This window comes from Anthonomus grandis, chromosome 12 (assembly GCF_022605725.1).
Source record: "Anthonomus grandis grandis chromosome 12, icAntGran1.3, whole genome shotgun sequence".
Classification (NCBI taxonomy): domain Eukaryota; kingdom Metazoa; phylum Arthropoda; class Insecta; order Coleoptera; family Curculionidae; genus Anthonomus; species Anthonomus grandis.
This window is the reverse complement of record NC_065557.1, coordinates 23,997,037-24,017,602: the sequence shown is the minus strand read 5'-3', so window position 1 is coordinate 24,017,602 and position 20,566 is coordinate 23,997,037. Positions and strand designations below refer to the sequence as shown.

Here is a 20,566-nt window from a genome sequence, read left to right as displayed (position 1 = left end):
CGTTCATCATCGTAGAGGCTTATTTGCAAACGAGTAAGTGAGCTAATCCTTTTTACCGAATCCTTTATCTTGTATTATTATGCTTTTTTCTTGAATTTATTTATGAAATTTTGATTTATAAATATTTTATTGAATCGTTGAAATTTCTCTATCGTTTTATATTATTTTTATTGTCAATTTTAATTATCAAAATGACATCGTTAGCAGATTTAAAAAAGTTGTTATTAAAGAAAGAACAGATTAAAGTAAAACTAGCAGATATCGAAGAATTTTCAAAGCAATTCGAAGTCAATCCCCACGGCTCTATCAGGGAAATAAAAAATCGTATCGCCGAACTGCATACCATTCGCGAAGAATTTGAAAATAATAACATTAATATTTTGTATTGCCTAGACATTTCAGACAGCGAGAGCGAAATAGCGAATTCGTCCAAAACCGATCTTTCTGAAGTGACGCGTTTTAACAAATCGTGGCATATTATTTTAAGCATTATTGGCATATTATACTTACAAAGTTTGTTAGAGCTAAATTCTCCCACCGAGTCTAGTATTAAAAACCCATATCACAACTCTTCCATTAGTCAAAATGTAATTCCAACAAGACCTCAATTTAACGTTAAATTACCAGAAATTAATTTACCTTCTTTTTCTGGCAAACACACCGAATGGCTACCATTTTTTGATGCTTTTCAGAATTTAATTCACAACAATCATTCATTAGATGATTGTCAGAAGTTTCATTATTTAAAATCATGTCTTAAAGGGGAAGCAATTCGTGCCGTAGAGACTCTATCAATATCTAGCAAAAACTATCAGGCGGCTTGGTCGATATTACAGAAACGATAAAAAAAAAGGCGATTAATTATCCAAGCTCATGTGCAAGCAATATTAAACTCTCCAGAAATAACTAAATCCTCACCTGAGTCTTTACAAAAACTTCTTGGAGATATAACGAACCATTTAGAAGCACTTAAAGTCCTTAACATTCCGGTCGAGAGTTAGAATGCAATTTTAACCACGATTATTATCGGCAAACTAGATTATCAAACCAGGCGAGAATTTGAAAATACGATAGATTCAGACCCGCTCGAACTAGAGCAAGTGACCTCATTTTTAGAGAAAAAACGAATCGTTCTGGAGTCACTTAGCCAAAACGTTAAACCAAAGCCAGAAAAACCAATATCTTATCAAACAAATACAAATTCTAATTCGCGAAGAAATCCACCCATTCATGCGTCTAATGCAATTACTACAAAGTTTCCTTGCTATTTTTGTAAAGGCAATCATTTTATAAATAATTGTGAACATTTCCTTCGTTTAAACGTAAACGAAAGAAAAACCGAAGTCAATAAACGCAAGCTTTGTTCAAACTGCTTAAGAGCTAACCATCGACTTTCGGAATGTAGGGCCTCGGGTTGTCAAGTATGTAATTCTAGATTTCATCATACACTAATTCACGAAAATAGACCGACACCGAGCGCGACTGCTAGTACTAATTATTGCACGTCATTATCGAAAACACATACTATTTTATCCACCGCCGTTGTCTTAGTCACAGATGTTTTAGGCCGAGAACATAAGTGTCGCGCTCTGTTGGTCGCAAGTAAATGTATTATCGCAAAAAATGTGTGAGCTTTTAAGTTTGAAAATGAAAAGTCAAAACATATCTTTATGTGGTGTAAACGATACCTGCCATAATACTATAAACACCGCGAAACTCGTTTTCCAATCGCTATATCGTGACTATGAAAGCTCAGTCGATTGCTGTATCCTAGAAAAGGTAACGACAGACCTTCCGACAGAGTCGTTTGATAAGAAAGCCCTATATATCCCGGAAAATATTCAATTGGCGGATCCAAACTTTAATGAAAACAATCGTATTGATTTGTTATTGGGAGCGGAAACGTTTTGGACTCTCCTGGGTAACGACAAAATTAAACTACCACATACAAATTTGTACCTATCAAAAACACTCTTAGGATGGGTAGTAGGCGGATCGTTCATCGAAAACCACCCTAAATCACATGTATCATGCAATGTACTCGTTCAACGAAATTTATCAGATGATTTAAATAAATTGCTAGACCGATTTTGGGAACAAGAGAACGGTAACTCTACTCTACCCAAAATAACTGGTCTAGCGAAGAAATCGAATACGAAGAGCATTTTACTAATACTTATCAACGTGATGCGCATATCGGGCGATTTATTGTTAAACTACCGTTTAAAAATAATAAAATTAATTTAGGCAATTCATCACAAATCGCGATGAAACGATTTATTTCTTTAGAGAAAAAATTTCGAAAAGACTCTACCTTCAAAGAAACCTATTGTAAAGAAATATCCAGTTTAATCGATAATGGTTACTTAGAAGAAATACCGACTACAGAAAATTTCGAGTATGGCGATAATTTTTATTTGCCGCACAGTGGTGTATTTAAACGGGCCGCGGATCATCCGAACATCCGAATCGTTTATGATGGCTCAGCAAGGTCAAGTAATGGCCTCAGCCTAAACGATAATCTGTTAACTGGGCCAAATTTACAAAATGATTCCTTTGGTATTTTAATTCGATTTCGAACATATCAAGTTGTGATCTCCTGCGATATGGAGAAAATATTTTTACAAATTAAAATCGATAGTGAAGATAGTAAATTTCAACGTATTTTTTGGCGAATTAACGAAAACCAACCGTTAAGAGTATATCAGCTTACGAGACTGGTATTCGGTCTTACAAATTCTCCATATACTGCGATGCGTTGTGTTAATCAATTAGCCGCGGAAGCCGAAAATGAATTTTTTTCTGCTAGCCGAGCGTTAAAACATGACCGGTTTATGGATGATATATTGACGGGGTCAGGAACGATTAAAGAAGGTATCCAATTACGCGATCAATTAATAGAAGTTTTAGATCGTGGATGTTTTAAATTATCCAAATGGAATAGTAATTTTCCTAAAATTTTACCGACAGATCGAGTCGTACCTTGTAGACCCTTTATAAAGATCGGTCTGGACTACTTCGGTCCTATTTATATAAAACAGGGGGGTAAACGAAGCCCTAAAATAGTCAAAGGTTGGGTCGCGTTATTCGTATGTCTGGTTACAAAAGCCGTACACCTCGAGGTCGTTAGTGACTTGACTACGGAATGCTTTTTAAATGCGCTTAATCGTTTTTGCGCAACACGAGGTACAGCCTCACATATATATTGTGACAATGCAACAACATTTGTTGGTGCTAAACGTAAATTAGATGAAATTTTTAACTTTTTAACAAGCAAAGAAACGCAAGAGAAAATTCAACCTCATTTAACTCAATCAAATATCACTTGGAAGTTTATTCCACCCAGATCACCCAATTTTGGGGGTTTGTGGGAACGCCTCGTAAAATCGACAAAATTTCATTTAAAAAGAGTTACAATGAATGATAATCTTACTTTCGAAGAGGCTGTAACCCTTATGTGTCAAATCGAAAGCATAATAAACTCCCGTCCTTTAACTCCCATGTCTACCGACCCATCCGATCTCCAAGCCTTAACCCCAGCTCACTTTCTCATCGGAGAAAGCCTCACAGCTCTGCCTGAACACGTGATCGAGATACCAGAATCGAGGTTAGGGCGCTGGGAGAGAATCCAAAAAGTCAAAAAGCATTTTTGGAAACGTTGGAGTCGAGAGGTGGTATCCCAGATGCAGTCGAGGCCAAAATGGTGTCAACAGGCTCCAGATTTGAAAATTGGGTCTTTAGTCCTTATAGCTGACGAAAACGCTCCGCCTCTTATGTGGAAATTGGGACGTGTGGAGCAGGTTTTTCCTGGATCAGATGGAATCGTACGCGTGGCCAGTGTACGAACCAGGCAGGGGATCTACACTCGTTCGATCCGTAAGTTGGCTGTTCTTCCGGAAGCCGACAAGGACTTCAATTTGACTTTATACGAGTACTTAGTGATCGAAAAGTGGGTACGAAAAACTAATTATAGTGCTAAAACTAAGTTATCTGTGTAGTGCATTAGTATTAATTAGCGTGTAAGAATTTATTTGTAATCATCGTTAAATCATTTCTTATTATAAATTATGTAGGTCATCTATTATCGAATTTAGTTTTTTTTTTATTGTTAATTTCTTTTGACATTAAAATATGTCAAAGAGGGGGAGGAAATGTACAATCCTTAACCGCCTCAGTGGCGCCAGCGGCTTATTTGTAGTTTTATTAAATGGACAAAATATCAATTTCATGCAACTCGTAAAAACCTTCACGCAGCCAGATCAGCATTTTTTTGTGGTATCAGCCTTTTTTCGAACAACCAAATTGGCTCGTGTGTGAAAATTATTATTAATTCGTATTAAGATTATCGAGAGTAGCGCACTCAATTTCATCGTCACCGTTTTACCGTTTAAAACCTTTTACTTTATTTTTAACTTTTCCATTTTATTTGTAATCAAGTAGTTAGTTGTGTTTTTTAATATATCCAGTATTTTTTAAAACAATTCTTGCCGGAGTTTTCTTTAATAAAAAGAAGCTATAGCGCACAATAAGGAACACAAAAATAATAAAAGAAATAGAAGTAACCAATGTTCTAAAGTTGCCTTTCAAAATTTTAGGTTTCGTGCACTGGGGGTTGAAAGTAACACAACACCAAATGCCTCAAAAAATGTAATTTTTTTCAAATATTGTTTTTTTGTAACCCAAAAATCCTTTATCCTTCTTGTTAAGCCAGTTGGATGTGAAATAAAGGTTAAGGTTTTAAATTTTCATAATGTCAACATTTTAGCCTATAATAGGCTATCCTCAAGGTGCTACAATGAATATCAGTGGTGCTTATTTAAATCATAAAATAAAATTTATTATAAACAACAAGATACATTATAAACACATTTGCACTACATAAACAGATATAACACACTTATCAATAAGAATTAATTTTTTGAAATTAAAAAACAAGGTAGATTAAAGTTTAAAACAAAGTTATAATAAGAAATTCAAAATTAAAAAACTTACATAAAAAGTAAAAAACCTTTTATCCATAAGCATTATAATTTTCAATAGTAAAAGAGTAGTGAACCTCCAAAAAGCCTTAAAAATGTACAATGGTGTTTTTGCTTCTTAAAAAGAAAGGGAATCAATTAATGATTTAATTGTAATAAAATTTTACTATCTTGAAACTTGATTGTCAAGGGTTACGGAGATTCCTTAGATAGCACAACATATTATTTATTTAGTTATTTATTACACTCTCACAACAGACACAAACACATTGGAAAGTAAATATAGCTGCTCCATTGGTGTACAATTTTTTATTTTTTAGAAAATTTAAATAACTTAAATTTCTTCAAGTCTCATAAACATGTGTAGCACAAACAAATAATAAATATGCCTATGTCTTTGTCGTAGAGCCTCCTCAAAAACCTGACAATAACGTAAAATAACTACGAATTAATAAGCATATACAATGATCTACCTGACGTTTTAAATAGTGTCAAATAGTAATCACAACTTCTTCATGGGGGATTTGAATTATAATAATAAAATAAATATTAAATTCTCTAGTGCAATACAGAAATCAACAAAAATTATTAAAAAAACTGAAAGAATGGATAACACTCGAAATTTTAAATCTCATGACAGAGAGAAATAAGCTCTATACTAGACTTAAACTAGACTCCCAAAATACTCTTCTTGATCAATATAAACAACTTCGAAATCAAAACAAATCAACAAAAATTTAACTTCTACCAACAAAATATAACTCTTAACTTGTCAAACACAAAAACATTGTCGAATATACACTAACCAAAATAAATAAACCAGATAAAAATGAAACTAAAATTATCAAAATAAAAAATTAAAATAATGATACTCTGAAGTCCAAAAAGGACATTGCTCATTCTCTTAACAAATACTTTTCCACAATAGGAGAAAAAATGGCGAAAAAGATTAAAAAGAAGCTAAATAAAAAAACACAAAGAACACACTAAACACTTTCTAAGTATCAAATGTCACAAATGAAGAAATTTAAAAAAATATAGCAAATCTTAAATTTGGCAAAGCTCCAGAACACGACGGCGTAAGGGCTGAAAAAGAAAAACTGTCGATATAATTTCTCTAATTTTAACTTACCTAATAAATCAAATATTCAAAACAGGAATACATTCTCAATATTTTAAGCACAGTCACATAAAGCCTATACATAAATCCGGGGACTACTTAGAACCCAAGAATTAGCGACCAATCACTCTTACATCATCCTTGAGTAAAATCTTTGAACAAGCACTTAAGAACCGAATCATAAACTTAGAAAAATATTTATAATGACATTTTATCAAAGAAGCAATTCGGCTTTAACAAAAAAACATTTATAACAGTTTTAAACAGAAAATTTAATAACGTCACTAACCTTACAAATTTATGACAGTATTGGCAATAAAAAGAGGATACATTAATTTCCGCACCCATGCTTTTCACGGTGCTTTGTCTGTGATTGGCTCAGATAATTAAGGCGCGTATTTCAAATCTAATTATAAGAGGAATTATGGTATTTGAGAAAAATAAACATACGGAACGTTTTACTTACGTAAAGAAATTGTTTATTTTCAGCAAATGATGGTAAATAATTTTGTTACATGATATTATTAATTTTGCTTTTACTAAAATAGAATTTATCTCATTTCAGGCACTTAGTGGATAGCTTTGAATTAATTCTCAGGCTCTAAACTCCGCTCAATTAAAATTTAGTATAAAAAAATTGATAATTTTAATGAATAAAAGGACACATTTTGTTATTATTTTATGTAGTAATCCATTATATTATTTAAAATTTTCATTTTAAAATGAAAAATTTTCGAGAAGTATTATTTTATTGTGATATACCTACCTATTACACTTTCTTGTCTCGTGTGATCCATACATCAGATGCAATTGCATACTATGAAAATGAGCCATAATAATGGAAAACATTTCTTGTATCCTTTTTCGACAATGAAAAAAGACCAATATTTTTCAGGATCTGAGCTTATTAAATATGAATAAAACAACCCGATTATATTTTAGTAAAGTAGGTTTATTCATAACACTGATGCAGAATATTCAAAATTTATTATATCAACTTCATTTATTAAGCAATCTACTACCTAATATATATATATAACATAGTTGCACAAAGGGTTCTATTTACAAAAGTTGAAAACAAATACCAATAAATATGAAACAAACACTAATATATTAGTTAATTATAACAAAGCCAAAATTAAAATTGAAAAAATATATTTTATAAGTATCCTTCACCATAAGCCAACGAATTACATGAATACAAATAGCCAACACCACTTAGATATAATACCAGAATAGGTCACTCACAAAAGCAATGTCAATCAGTAATGAAATAGTTATAAACATTTTATTATAAATAAATTTGTTTAGGTTTTTTGTTGAGATAATACTGCTGCTTTTCTATTTTTCTTTTTTTACTCATCACCATTTCTTTTTGTTTTACTGTCTGCATAAAATTTCTAAAATCACCCATAAATTTTTCTAAATCATGTTCACCCAATCCACCACCATAATTACGAATTTCAGAGCAAAACTGTTCTAGACAAATCTACAATTTTTTACCATACTATATTATAGAACTACCAAATAAAATTATTGTTAAACTAAATACCTCACGCTTTCTTTTAAAATCAATTGTCACATTCATTCTATTTTCAGTCTCATCAAGAAAATGATTTACTTCATCCTCATAAACTGTCTTGCTTGTTGAAGGTTCATTGACATACAGATTATTATCTTCTTGCATTTCATCCATGAAACCTGAAACATATTCGCTCCTCTGCTCAAATAAAGCTACAGCATGTATATGCTTACACATGACACTTTTAACAGTATATTCTGGACAATCACAATTATATTTATGTTTACATATCTTACACTTCTCACAATACATTGCCCTACAGTCCTCATCACAAGCCTCATTATAATTTACAAAATACAATTTATGATTATCACTAAACGACCTTACCTTAAAATGTCCTAATTCAGAATATGATACATTGCCGTTATTACCCACCATTTCTTCTGCTTTTTTATGAGCACTCTCACTTTTTTTTTGGCTGATAATTATTTGCATTTGGCCTTTCCATGTTTATAATCCTTTTCCACATTCTTTCATCAACAAGTTCATCCAGTAAATCCAACAGTTTTTCAATCCTTTTAAGAGAAAATATATTTTCTACATATTTTTTTTTGTAATGTGTTAAAATTTCCTTACCTAATATTCTGCTTTCCATTCATTTTGTTGTACTTCAGAACTTTATTTAAGCTTTCAATTACCATATTTGTATTAATTCCGGCATTGATTCTATAACAATGTGCCCACATCATTATTCTCTCTTGACTTTGGAAATAGTAAAGAATTAATTACATTTGTTTTATAATTTTTTAGTGTTGACTTTTTTAGTGAAGTACTTTTTCAGGTAATTCTGAAAATTAGTTTCCTCCTCTTCTTCTAATTGCCTAAAATAGTTCTCTTTCAGCTGTATAAATTTTTGTGGATCAGTCTTCTTTAAAATTTTCCTCATTTCATGTTTCATTATCTGTCTATTTTCCAACTTCTTGATTTTAGACCTTCCTTGTATGTTCCAATTTTTCACTATATGCCAGGTACAAAGTAATCTTCTTGGTTTATGTTCTACAATAAGTGAAAAAATAACATAAAGTAACTAATGATCTATGATACTGTTTGAATATACAGTATACCTAAAAAAAACCTCTTGAATTAATTGATCTAATCTGTTACTTAGTAAGAATGCCACTGGAAAACCCATATTTTGTTCATCTCTTATTAACACAATTGTCAAGTCCCAGTTTCTCCTATTTGTTCCATGAGTTCCATCTATACAGATTATTTTTGGAAAATCTCTTCTTCTAATCCTGGATAAGTTTCTCCTAAAATACATTTAAACAACATTAACTTGTTAAGATAATATTAATATATAAAATTGCAATTCAAACCTATCTGTTTAAATAAAAATCCATGATTTTTTCCATCACTGTTCCATTCCTGAATTTTTAACACTGTGGCTATCATATCATCACTGTCCCTTTTCTTGTCAATATTAAATTTTCGTATTAGGTACTCTAAATCTCCTCATGTTATACAATTTTTCCTTTGTAGTTTATTGCCGTCTACGCTTCTGGCCTCCTGAATAATTCTCTTGTTTGAAACTCCTGCTGCTAATTTATCCACAATTATCTCCTGTTCCGATTTTGTTAGCCTTTTGCTTCTTAATTCATCAGGGTGTCCTATGTGGGTTTCAAAAAATCTTAAATCTCACTCCTGAAAAAATGTCATATAAATGAATAAATCTTCTATTTTAATAATTATTAAGAAAAAAAATACCTACCATCTACTAGAATTTTAACTATTATTCTTGATGGACAAATTCCTTGCATACGAATGCTTCCTTTAGACTTTAAATTCCATTGCAAACATGTACTGACATATCCTAAAACATGATTAATTATTAAAAAATTACTGACTTACATAATTATAAAACTAACTAGGTACCTTTTGAATCACTTCTATTACAATTATAGTAAATAAATTCTTCCCCATTAGCACATTTCTTTCTTCGATGAACAGCATAATCTACCTCTCTGTTTTCTGCAGACCTCCAAATTTCAAACTCTGCCAAATTCCTAAAATTTAAAAGAGATTCTTTAATATGTATATTATGAATACTATGAAAGTGTCTTATTAAAGAATCATAGGATGTAAACTTCTCTTTGTCCAGGCAAAGGGGGCAAATAATGTGTTGGCTCTCTTTTTCACTCTGTTTTTTATTATGTATATCCCTCATATGCCGATACAATGTTGAAGTAGAAGAAAATGACTTTCCACAATCTTCACATATTAATTTATTATCCCTCAAAAAATATATACTGTTCAATAAAATTTCACAAAGGTACTTAATTTTAAAAGCACTTACCTGTTTATATCCATGTTCACCGAATAAAGGTGTAGTAAATTAATGTAAATATATAGTGGTGTTTTGAATTTACAAGGAAACAAGATAATGTAATTAATAATAATTACTCTTGGTCGCACAAATTGTAAATAAACAACAAAACGTTTCAAAAACTCAAAGCTCAAAGTTGAAAATTGAAAGTGAGGTTAGCAAACCACATCAACAGTCCCGCCGATTATTTCGACGATGCCGACTGACAAAATCCGAAAGCGATCCGTGATTTCATTGGCCCGCATGGGTGCGGAAATTAATGTATCCTAATAAAAAGACGGCATACGTTAAAATACAAATATGCCTAGCCAATGAGAGCGCTTCGGCATCCGCGAGAGCCTGGTATGCGAACCGCCAAATTCAAAAAAGGAAATTTTCAATGTATGTAGAGTTTTTCTATTCATATTTATATTTAATTAGGTTTTTATGATGCGTATATAGTTTAGATGAAGAAAAGTGCAATATGCATTAAAAACATTTAATAAGAAGATACTTTAGCTATTATTAGTAAATGGATTATTGCTTTTTTTAAATATTTACAGCGTGTGATCAATTATTATTTTAAAAATACTTGCCAAATTTGGTTTTTATAGCAAATTCTCTCTTTTATTGACTAAATTTGTTTATCATTTGGTATAGCGGTACGTGTAAGCGCAATGTATGAATTATTTAATTATTATTGTTAGTTAAATATTAAAAATGGGGTGATACGAAATTGAATTGGTGTGTAGAGCTGATAAATTAATTGGTTAATAGGTGGATGAGTGGATAAATAAAAAAGTTAGAAAATAAAAATAAATGGCAATTCAATTTTTTAACAATATATGGTGAACATGTTAAAGTTCGCATTTTTACATACCTCTATGTCATAATTCTAATATGCACCTTAGTAATATAATAATTGTCAATAGTTATTTGAAAGTATATTATTTTAATTATTTTAAATTGTCCACTACCCTACCACTATACATATTTTATACATTATACTTTAGTGGTTGATATAAAGTATATATATGGTTGGAAAAGCTAGATAATGGGGTAAATATGACTAAAAAGTCAAAGTATAAGAACAGAAAACAAAAAAAAAAACGTAGAAATTATATTTTAACTTTGTTTATTTAAAATAATAAAAAATCTATAAATTTATTTGTTATTTAAATATAATAATTTATGGTATTTTTAATATCAACAACCTCAAAATTAAATGCAAAGAGGCTAAATGTATTAATCTGGTATATAGTATGTAGACTCGCACTTCTTTAGCTTATTTGTCATCTCTGCTGCTCATGTATATACAGCCCAAACCATTCAAACTTCCATTCAATAGTAACATGAAAATAAATTACTGCTCTGTATACATTTTAATTAATAAATATATACTCACAAAGGATGTTCCCCCTCGTTCCGTGTCAATTTCAAGTTAATCCAATTAGCTTTTCTGCACCCTAACAAATATTAAAAACATAGCAAACAAAATGTAGAAAATGATTAGTTGAATATTAACATACAAAATAAGCTAACATTTTAGTCTTAAAATAAAAGATATAAAAATAGTTATACAGAAACCAACACCGTTATTTAAACCATTATGACGTCTTAAAATTTGTTTTTACAATTTGAAACCTACACCAAATTAAGCGGTAAGCCTTACAAAAACTATACCTAGTTATGTATATGACCTCTTACATAAAATTTGTATTTACAATTTGAAACCTGCGCCAAAACCTTACAAAAAATATACTTAGTTATATTATACTGATTATAACACAAAATAGCATATAAAATACCACATCCTATTTTTGTTAACTTCACAGCTATACAAACATAAAAAAATAGCTACAATTCAAATATTATCTAGCCATTAAATACACAAAGAAATCTAGCTTATTTTTTATTTTGATAGTACATTTGTTTTTCAATTTTTCTTTTCTTTTCAATGCCCTGAGAATTTTCTTCGTCCACTTCTTTATTTTTAAATTTGTTGATTACAGCCATAAATCTGGCAAATGCATATTTATTCAAACTTCTACCATAGCTACAAATTTCTTGCAATGCAATCTTAAAATAAGTATAAACGATGTAATAAAAATGTAACTTATATTTTACTCAAACTACTTCTCGATTTTCTTCAAAGTCCATTGCAGAACTATTGACTTTCATTTTTGAACTCTCCTGAATAAAATGGTTTACATCCTCCTGATAATTGATTTGGCTAGTTGTGGGTTGATCAACAAAAAAAACTTTATCCTCTTCCTCTTCACTCACAGTTGGGGAACCTACAACAAACTCGCTCCTCTGCTCAAAAATGGCTACAGCCTACAGCATGTATATGTTTACAAAGTACTGTTTTAACAGAATTTTCTGGACACTCACATCTGTATTTATGAAAACATATTTTACAGATGTTACAGTATCCAGTGCGACATTGCTCATCACATAGTTCATGACAAGACACAACATAGAACTTACCACTTACCGAAACACTTTGACTTTAAATTTTCCAAATTCTAAAAATTCTACCTTACCATTCATTTTTTCGGCTTTGTTATGGGCTTCTATTACAATTTTATGCTGATAGCTATTTGAGTTTGGTTTTGTTGACATGTTCCTTGAATGCGAATGCTTCCCCCAGACTTCTCACTTTGCACGCGCTATTAAATCCTAAAAGTAAACACAACAAAACATACTTATGTATGTTTGATAATGATAACTAAGACTTGTAATGATAATGACAACCTCTGATATCGCTCCTGTTGCAATTGTAAAATATGTGTTCTTCCCAATTCTTAAACTTGTTTCGGGTCTTTTTTTTTAATAACTTTATTTATGACCCAAAAACAGTTTACAAACTGGCACCAGGGCCTAAAACTTAACAAAAAAAAAAGAAAAAAATACAACAAAATTAGGAACATAATTCTAAATAAGTTTAGTACAATATTGCTTGATTAATATAGAGATTATGGCTTACAGCCTTACATATTTAATATATTTATTTAGTTTACCTTAAGGTATTGTTTTAGTCTTTTACACATATTTTTGTAGCTTTTTAGATTCACAATAGTTTCTGGAATTTTATTGAAGACACTTATTGTACTATGTAATGGAGAGTCCTGACATTTTTTTGTTCGCACCAATGCATTTCTCAACATGTTTTTATTTCTTAGCTGATACTTTTGACAGTCTTTAATTTGTAATAATTTTCCCTTTAAACTAGTCTTAATATTATTTAACTGTATACATTTTATAAATTTAATTTGTTCATAGGTTCTTAATTGATTAATGTTTAAAATACCAGTATTTTTATAAATTATATCACTTGGTGTGTAATAATCTAAAGAATAAACTAATTTAACTGCTTTATTTTGCACTCGTTGTATTTTATTTAATAAATAATTTGGAACATTTCCCCGAAATACAATAAGGTACCTCAAATGTGGTTCAATAAAGCTGTTGTAGAGTAATTTTTTTGTTTTAATATTTAACATGTCAGAGCACCTTCTCAAAGCACCAAGCATAGGAGATATTTTGTCACTAATTTTTTGTATATGATTATTCCATGAAAGTTTATTATTTATATTTAAACCTTAATATTTGTAGTTTGTCACTTCTTTAAGTTTATTGCCGCTTACATGTACACTAATATCACATTTTGTTTTATTTTTATTAAATCATGTAGACAGTTTTGGTAGCATTTATACTAAGCCTATTATAACACAGCCACTTATAGTATATATCTAAAGAGTCATTTATTTCCTTTTCAAGGGTTTTAATGTCTTTGGCTGAGAACACTAGAACTGTGTCATCAGCAAACATAAAATACTTAGCCATAAGACCAGCATATTTTAGGCTATGCACATACAATAGGTAAAGCAACGGTCCAAGCACTGACCCCTGCGCTACCCCCACATTTAAAGTCTCTGCCTCACTGTTTTGGTCGTTTACTGTTGTGTAGTGTCTCCTACCTACTGAATATGTCCTTAGTAAGCTCCCACATATGCCTCGAAATCCCATTTTACTAGTTTTACTTAGCAGCAATTCAATATCAACAGTGTCGAAGGCTTTTTGCAGGTCGACAAAGACAGCTACAACATATTTTTGTTGATCAATTTCATTTGACACATACTCCAATAGGTCCGAGACAGCTCCCAAGGTGTTACTCTTTGTTTGAAATCCATATTGTTGGTCATCGAATTGAAAATTCTGTTCTATAAACCTAGTCATACGTTTTTTAATTATTTTTTCTATTAGTTTGGAGAATGTACTCAGTAGCGAAATAGGCCTATAGTTGTTTAGATCCTCACATTTTCCATTCTTGTGCACTGGTATTATATTTGCTGTTTTTAAGTCTTCTGGAAAAATTCCTGTCTCTAATATTCCATTAACCATTGTCACTACAATATCTCCTATTACATGGGTTAGGTACAAGTCTTTGGTGGTAACTTTGTCCAGGCCTGGAGAGCTGTTTTGTTTCAATTCAGAAATTGTATTTATTATTTCATTTTTGTCTGTAGGTTCTAAGAAAATGGTATTTATTGTTTCCTCCTCTATAAATGTTGTAGTTTGAGTTTTTTCCATTTTAAGGGCAAGTTTTTTTCCTATAGATGTAAAATGGTGATTAAACTCCTGTACAATTTGTTTTTCGTTTGTAATTTTTTGTCCATCTATCTCAATTTGCTTTATTTTAGTATTGTTGTTTTTCTTTTTCTTATAAAGTTCATTAATCACTCTCCATGTCTTCTTAGAATCTCCTCTTCTGCGAATATATAATCCTCTTCCAGCGAATATATAGTTCATCCCGTATTTTTAATTTTCTTATAAACTCCGGAGTAATCCAATCATTAGCAGATCTAATCTTTAGTGTATATTTCTTAGAACATTGGTTTTTAGAGTTAACAATAATCTCAGCCAATTCTTGGAAGGATTGTACACCATTATTTTTTCCATGTAGTTTTTCTTGCACCATTTGAATCCACCTTTCTTCATCTAATTTATATTTAATAATTCTTCCTTTCTTGTATTTTTCCACCTTTCGTTTTATTTTGCACTGTAGGTTCTTATTTGCTATGATATGATCTAGTATTGTTTTACTTGTTTGTGTTGTTCGAGTAGCATTGTGAATAGTTAGCTTATTTTTTATTTCAAAGGCCTTGATTGATATTACATTTTTATATTCATTTACTATGTGAGAATCTATTAATAAGTTTATATTTATGTCACCTATAATTAAGCAAGGATTTTTTCACTTTCCATGATATTGTCCAGTTCACTAATAAATTTTTGTGCATTGCTGCTCAGTGGTCTGTATATACTCCATATAGTACATTTAAGTTTAGTCAAGGTTATTGACAAAAAATTGCACTCTTCCAAGTTTACAAAGGATGTATCTTTTACTGTATAGTCTATATTGTTTTTTAAATAAATACTTGTGCCCCCTTCTCGGGTATTCCTACAATTGTGTACGGAAGAATAGTTTTCAATATTATAAAATTGTGTCTCATTTTGAAAGATCCATGTTTCTGTTAAAACCAATATGTGAATGTTTATATAGGTTTGTTGCTTTAAAATTTCCTTTAAAATGGACGATATTTTGTTTCTTAAGCTACGTATATTTATATACAATATATTTAAGCTATTATTTTGTAGTTCTTTAAACATAAGAGTATTAAATGTTTATTGTTTGTTTTAATCTTCAAGATCTTACTATTTTAAGTCTTCAAGACGTTTAATTCTTACCGGTGGATCAGTCTCATTGTATCTCAGGTATATTTTTCCATTTACACAGTATGAACTCTTGAAATTATGATTTTTTCTGTATCTCGTGCCTTTTTAAACAATGTCTGGTTATAGTGAGTTAAGTCCTCATTAAAGTATATGTTGTTTCTACCATCCAGTCCACATTCATTTGTTTTTATGCCCTTTTTTTCCCTGACAAACTTTAGAATTTTATGTTTACATTCTTTGCTCCAAAGTTTCAGGACAATCGGACCATCCACCTTTTTTCCCACTCTGTAAGCATCTAATATATCCTGATCAGCCCCAACGTTCATACTTTTCACTACCTTCCTCATAGTGGTGAATCATCAACCCCTTGTTTTGGTATACCCACAACGACTAAGTTTTTTTCTTTTTTCTATCTGCTCCTGGGCATTAAGCTTTGATTCCATATCATCCACACGTTTTTTTAATTCGTCATTTTCATCTTTAAGCTTTTTCATATCACATAGGACTTCTTCAAGTTGAACTTTGTACACATCAAATGTGTCTGATAAAAATTGCATTGATTTTTTGATTTCATGCATTTCCTGCTGCATAGTTTTTTTGAAAGGGTCAAGATACTCTTTAAATAAGGCCCTCACCAGATTTACAACCTCAGTTTGATCCATTCCAATCTTTTCTTCACTTCTAACCCCACTTTTAGTACACACTTTACAATTTTCAATTTTATTTAAACTATTAATTAATTTTGCTTGATGCCCACAACTGGGGTGGTAACTGGACCCACAAGCCTCACAATCCACCGATGTAGTGACTTTTTTCTTGCAATGTTTGCAATATTTATCTTTTTCTTCAGCTCTCACACCTGCTTGAGAAGCCATAACCTCACTCGTATTGCATAAGTATATGCTACATGACTAGCATATGGGTCTGACAAGCATAATCTACTTCTCTATTATCTTGTGCCCCCCAAGATGTCAATTCTTCAAAATTCCAAAAATTTAAAATTGATTCTTTGACAGTTATATGGTGAATATCAAGCAAATGTTTGTTTAAACAGTTAAAATATGAAAATGTCCGGATATCATTAGTACACATTGGACATATAATGTGTTTTATTTGTTCCTTCCCCACAAATTCAGGGTGAAACTTTTTCCAATTGCTACATGACAAGTATATGGGTCTGACAAGCATAATCTACTTCTCTATTATCTTGTGCCCTCCAAGATGTCAATTCTTCAAAATTCCTAAAATTTAAAATTAATTCTTTGACAGTTATATGGTGAATATCAAGCAAATGTTTGTTTAAACAGTTAAAATATGAAAATGTCTGGATATCATTAGTACACATTGGACATATAATGTGTTTTATTTGTTCCTTCCCAACAAATTCAGGGTGAAACTTTTTCCAATGCCTGTTTCTGGTAGATGTGCTGGAAAATTCCTTATCATAAACTTCACAGATTGCATTTTGTTGACTGCAAAATAAAAAATTATTCAAATTAGAACTAAAAAAATTATATGTATCTTACCTTAGTGATGCCATAATTGTCTAACAGACAGCAACAGATAAGTGCAAATATTGGTTTAAGTGGAAGGAAATTACGCACTAAGAAACACTGGCAAGTTTATTGAAAGGTAATGAAACTCAAACACTAAATTGTTTGTTTTTGAGCCCAAAACCAGCACAGATATGGATTGTATAGATAATGGAGTAAAAACTCAACACTCTACACTATGAATTTTCACTCAAATAGTCGCAAAGTTGATATAATTGTTGATAATTAAATCAACTATTAGGAAGCAAGTAAAGCAAATAAAATCTGCAATATAGGTTAAATTAAACAAAACCAATGTCTTGATTTTCAATTTCCGTAGCTAATCGGCAACGAAATTTGACGTACGAACATTCACGAAAGGATCAGCAGTGCTGCGCCACTCTCAATTTCTCTGATTGGCTGGGCATATTTGTATTTTAACGTATGCTTAAAAAGACCTCCTTAAGAATACAAGAAGCTCAGGAGCCACAATGCACTTTTGCTCTTTTGCTTGCGCATACGTAGTACGTACACGATTTTTATTATACACACGTTTCGTTTATACGCACACGTAGTAGACACGTACACATAAACGAAACGTAAACAATTAACATTAAACAACCGCAATACACAAAAGACAAACTGAGGTTAGGTTCGTGTACGTACTACGTATGCGCAAGCAAAAGAGCAAAAGTGCATTGTGGCTCCTGAGCTTCTTGTCTTAAGAATACGAGGGTGGTCCCAGAAGTACCCGGCCTGACCTAGAGATGTCGGTAGTAGTTTGAAAAATGTAGGGATCCGCTCTGTAAAACAGCGCTATCCTTGTTTAATTATGTTTTCCTCTCACTGCTGACGTGATGTTAGAATCTGTTAAGTTTAGTGGACAGTAGTGACAGATTGTACTCTCGCCATAGAGAAATGAATATTAAAAGAGTGTTTGAAAGGTAGCCTAAACTGATCATCAAGTTTTAAACCTTAACCTAAGACGGCATCGAGGGCCAACTTCTGTCATAATTGTCATTAGATTATCGATTTTCTTTCCTTCCTTGCCATCACCCACCTTCGCATCATCGATCGTCGCCATTGCTTATTCCCATAGAGAAATGAATATTAAAAGAGTGTTCGAAAGGTAGCCTAAACTGATCATCAAGTTTTAAACTTAAACAAGTTAAAAAATTTAGTTCGGTTAGACCGCATCGAGGTCCAACTTCTGTCATAATTGTCATTCGATTTTCTTTCGTCCCTTCCCACCACCCACCTTCGCATCATCGATCGTCATCACGAACTTAAAAATATACCTGGACTGCCAATTCAATGAAAAGTAAATGACCACTACTAGGGGGCCGCCATTTTGCGTGATTGTGTCCTTTCGATGTTGGTCACTCTGACAAATTTTAATTGTGCCAACTGTAGGGAAACAAAACAATTAAAGTTTTTGAGAGGTTATGTTTACGAAAATACAAAATAGAAAGTTACATATAGGTAAGAATTTAAGATAGTTGCGTTAGATCTGTGATTTTTCTGGTACTTCTTTAAGAATTATGAAAGTTAAAATTTATTAAAGAAAGTAATCCTCACCTAAAATGAGACAACGTTTCAATCAACTTGGAATAGATGCATGCACTTTAAAATATTTGTTTTATCATTCTGATAATCTTGAATCTTATAAATCCTAATACCATGATATTCATTTAAGTTTTTGCTTGTATTTACTTAACGAATTCAGTTAAAAACACTTATTTTCTTTCTATTTTTACTATTACAAGTTTTACTTTCCTTCCATGTACAGTGTTTCCACATTAATGGGTACAACCATATATAAGAATCAAAATATAGATGATTTTATGAGGGTTTGTAATTATAAAGGGTTTATATAGAAAAAATATATTATTCATTATTCTGTCAACAACTCAATATATTATTCTATTATAAACAACACAGACGGACAATTCACAATAATTCGGTTTTGAGAAACTGAACCAAATACCTTTAAATAAAGATGGTGATACATTATTCACGTATTAAATAAGGAGAAAGATGCATCGCCTGTTCCAGGCGATATACCCAAGCGTCGTTTACAAATCGTCAAAAACTAGGCAATCCGCTATACTCACACGTCAAATGTCAACTTCATTACCGTTATTTAATATATTTTTTGTTGGCAACTCTAAAAATTTTCAGAGTGACCAACATCAAAAGGACACAACCACTATAAAAATGGCGGCCACCATGCAGTGGTCATTTTTGGGTATCGTGGCCATATGCATTAGCAGTCCAGGTATATTTTTAAGTTCGTGATCGTCATCGATCGTCGCCATTGCTTATTCCTTTTTATTTTGGCGTCCATTGGGTGTGTCCTTTTGTTTTTTTCTCAACAAAAAATAGTTAAAAATGTAGCTTAAAGTCATTAAAGTGTAATTTCATCATATAGAAGCTTTTTTGTTATTTTATTGTGTGGTTTCAGATCCCTAGGATGGGGTAAGTGCAATTTTTTTTATCAAATAGTTTTCCCCATGTTGCAGGTCACCCAAAATTGTTGTTTACCATTTTAAAACTGCCCTTATAATAATGTTATCACCAGGAAAATTCATTTTTAAATGCAAGGCACTTACTTGTTTTAATACATACTATTGGCCTATTGAAGATTCATATAAAAATTTAATTTTCTTTAAATTTCCTGAAAGTGACATTATTAGGAGGTCCGAATGGTTTAAAATACTTGGTTTAATCCCAACCTCAATAAGGTGTTATATATTAAGACCATTATGATGATATTTAATTTACTAGTACTATACATACTTGTTTAAGAAAGTGTGCTCTCCCAATTGCTGGCCCAAGTATTATTCAATGCCCCAGTACTGGTTGAGGCACAAGTAGCTTGGGAAGATACATTGACTTTATTACCTGCTGTCATAATCCAGCAATCTCAATATAATGTTTAGAATTAACATAATTATGCTATAATATAGGCCACTTTTTACTAGGTTTGACGAAAGGTATCATCAGTGCTTTGCTGCTAGGAAGTACCAAAAGCACAATAAGTAAAACAACTTCCATTCTCATGGAGGTATCTCACATTGATAAGATGGGAGTAAGATCCAGGGATTCTCCTTGAATATTTAGGAAAAAGGACCGATGATATCTAGAATTTATGGTATACATCAGTGTCAACTAATATCATACTCTCCATAAAGAATATTTTAATTACAGGGTTAGTTTTTATATATTACCACTCCCCTAACATTTTTAGGTACCCTCTGTACAAAAAAGTAGGTAGTAAACGTAAATTTTTTAGGGCATATTTTT

At 31.4% G+C, this 20,566-nt stretch overlaps 1 protein-coding gene and 2 long non-coding RNA genes across 10 annotated transcripts in view; all 3 read right to left on the bottom strand.

Annotated features, from left to right (window-relative positions):
- Positions 1–6,358, bottom strand: part of LOC126742658 (TRAF-type zinc finger domain-containing protein 1-like) — a 35,977-nt gene extending 29,619 nt beyond the window's left edge. For 2 of the 3 annotated variants that reach the window (XM_050449399.1, XM_050449400.1), the window contains exon 1: positions 6,112–6,358. The gene's annotated coding sequence lies outside the window, so the exon portion shown is untranslated. The remainder of the gene's footprint in view (positions 1–6,111) is intronic. The other variant, XM_050449396.1, reaches the window with a different exon arrangement.
- An 879-nt stretch (positions 6,359–7,237) lies between these two features.
- LOC126742665 (uncharacterized) lies at positions 7,238–10,244 on the bottom strand. 5 transcript variants are annotated; one of them, XR_007662639.1, is made up of 9 exons: positions 9,978–10,244; positions 9,557–9,915; positions 9,393–9,494; positions 9,001–9,325; positions 8,746–8,934; positions 8,258–8,677; positions 8,009–8,196; positions 7,652–7,800; positions 7,238–7,588 (listed from the first exon to the last, which is right to left on the bottom strand). It is a non-coding gene; the product is annotated as an uncharacterized LOC126742665 (long non-coding RNA). The 5 variants fall into 5 exon arrangements; XR_007662641.1 differs by having other exon boundaries at positions 7,652–8,196; positions 8,258–8,383; positions 8,455–8,677; positions 9,978–10,242; XR_007662638.1 differs by having other exon boundaries at positions 7,652–8,196; positions 8,258–8,347; positions 8,411–8,677; positions 9,978–10,241.
- An 860-nt stretch (positions 10,245–11,104) lies between these two features.
- On the bottom strand, positions 11,105–13,247 carry LOC126742668 (uncharacterized). 2 transcript variants are annotated; one of them, XR_007662644.1, is made up of 3 exons: positions 12,744–13,247; positions 12,123–12,668; positions 11,105–12,065 (listed from the first exon to the last, which is right to left on the bottom strand). It is a non-coding gene; the product is annotated as an uncharacterized LOC126742668 (long non-coding RNA). The 2 variants fall into 2 exon arrangements; XR_007662645.1 differs by having other exon boundaries at positions 12,123–13,247.
- Positions 13,248–20,566: the final 7,319 nt, after the last annotated feature.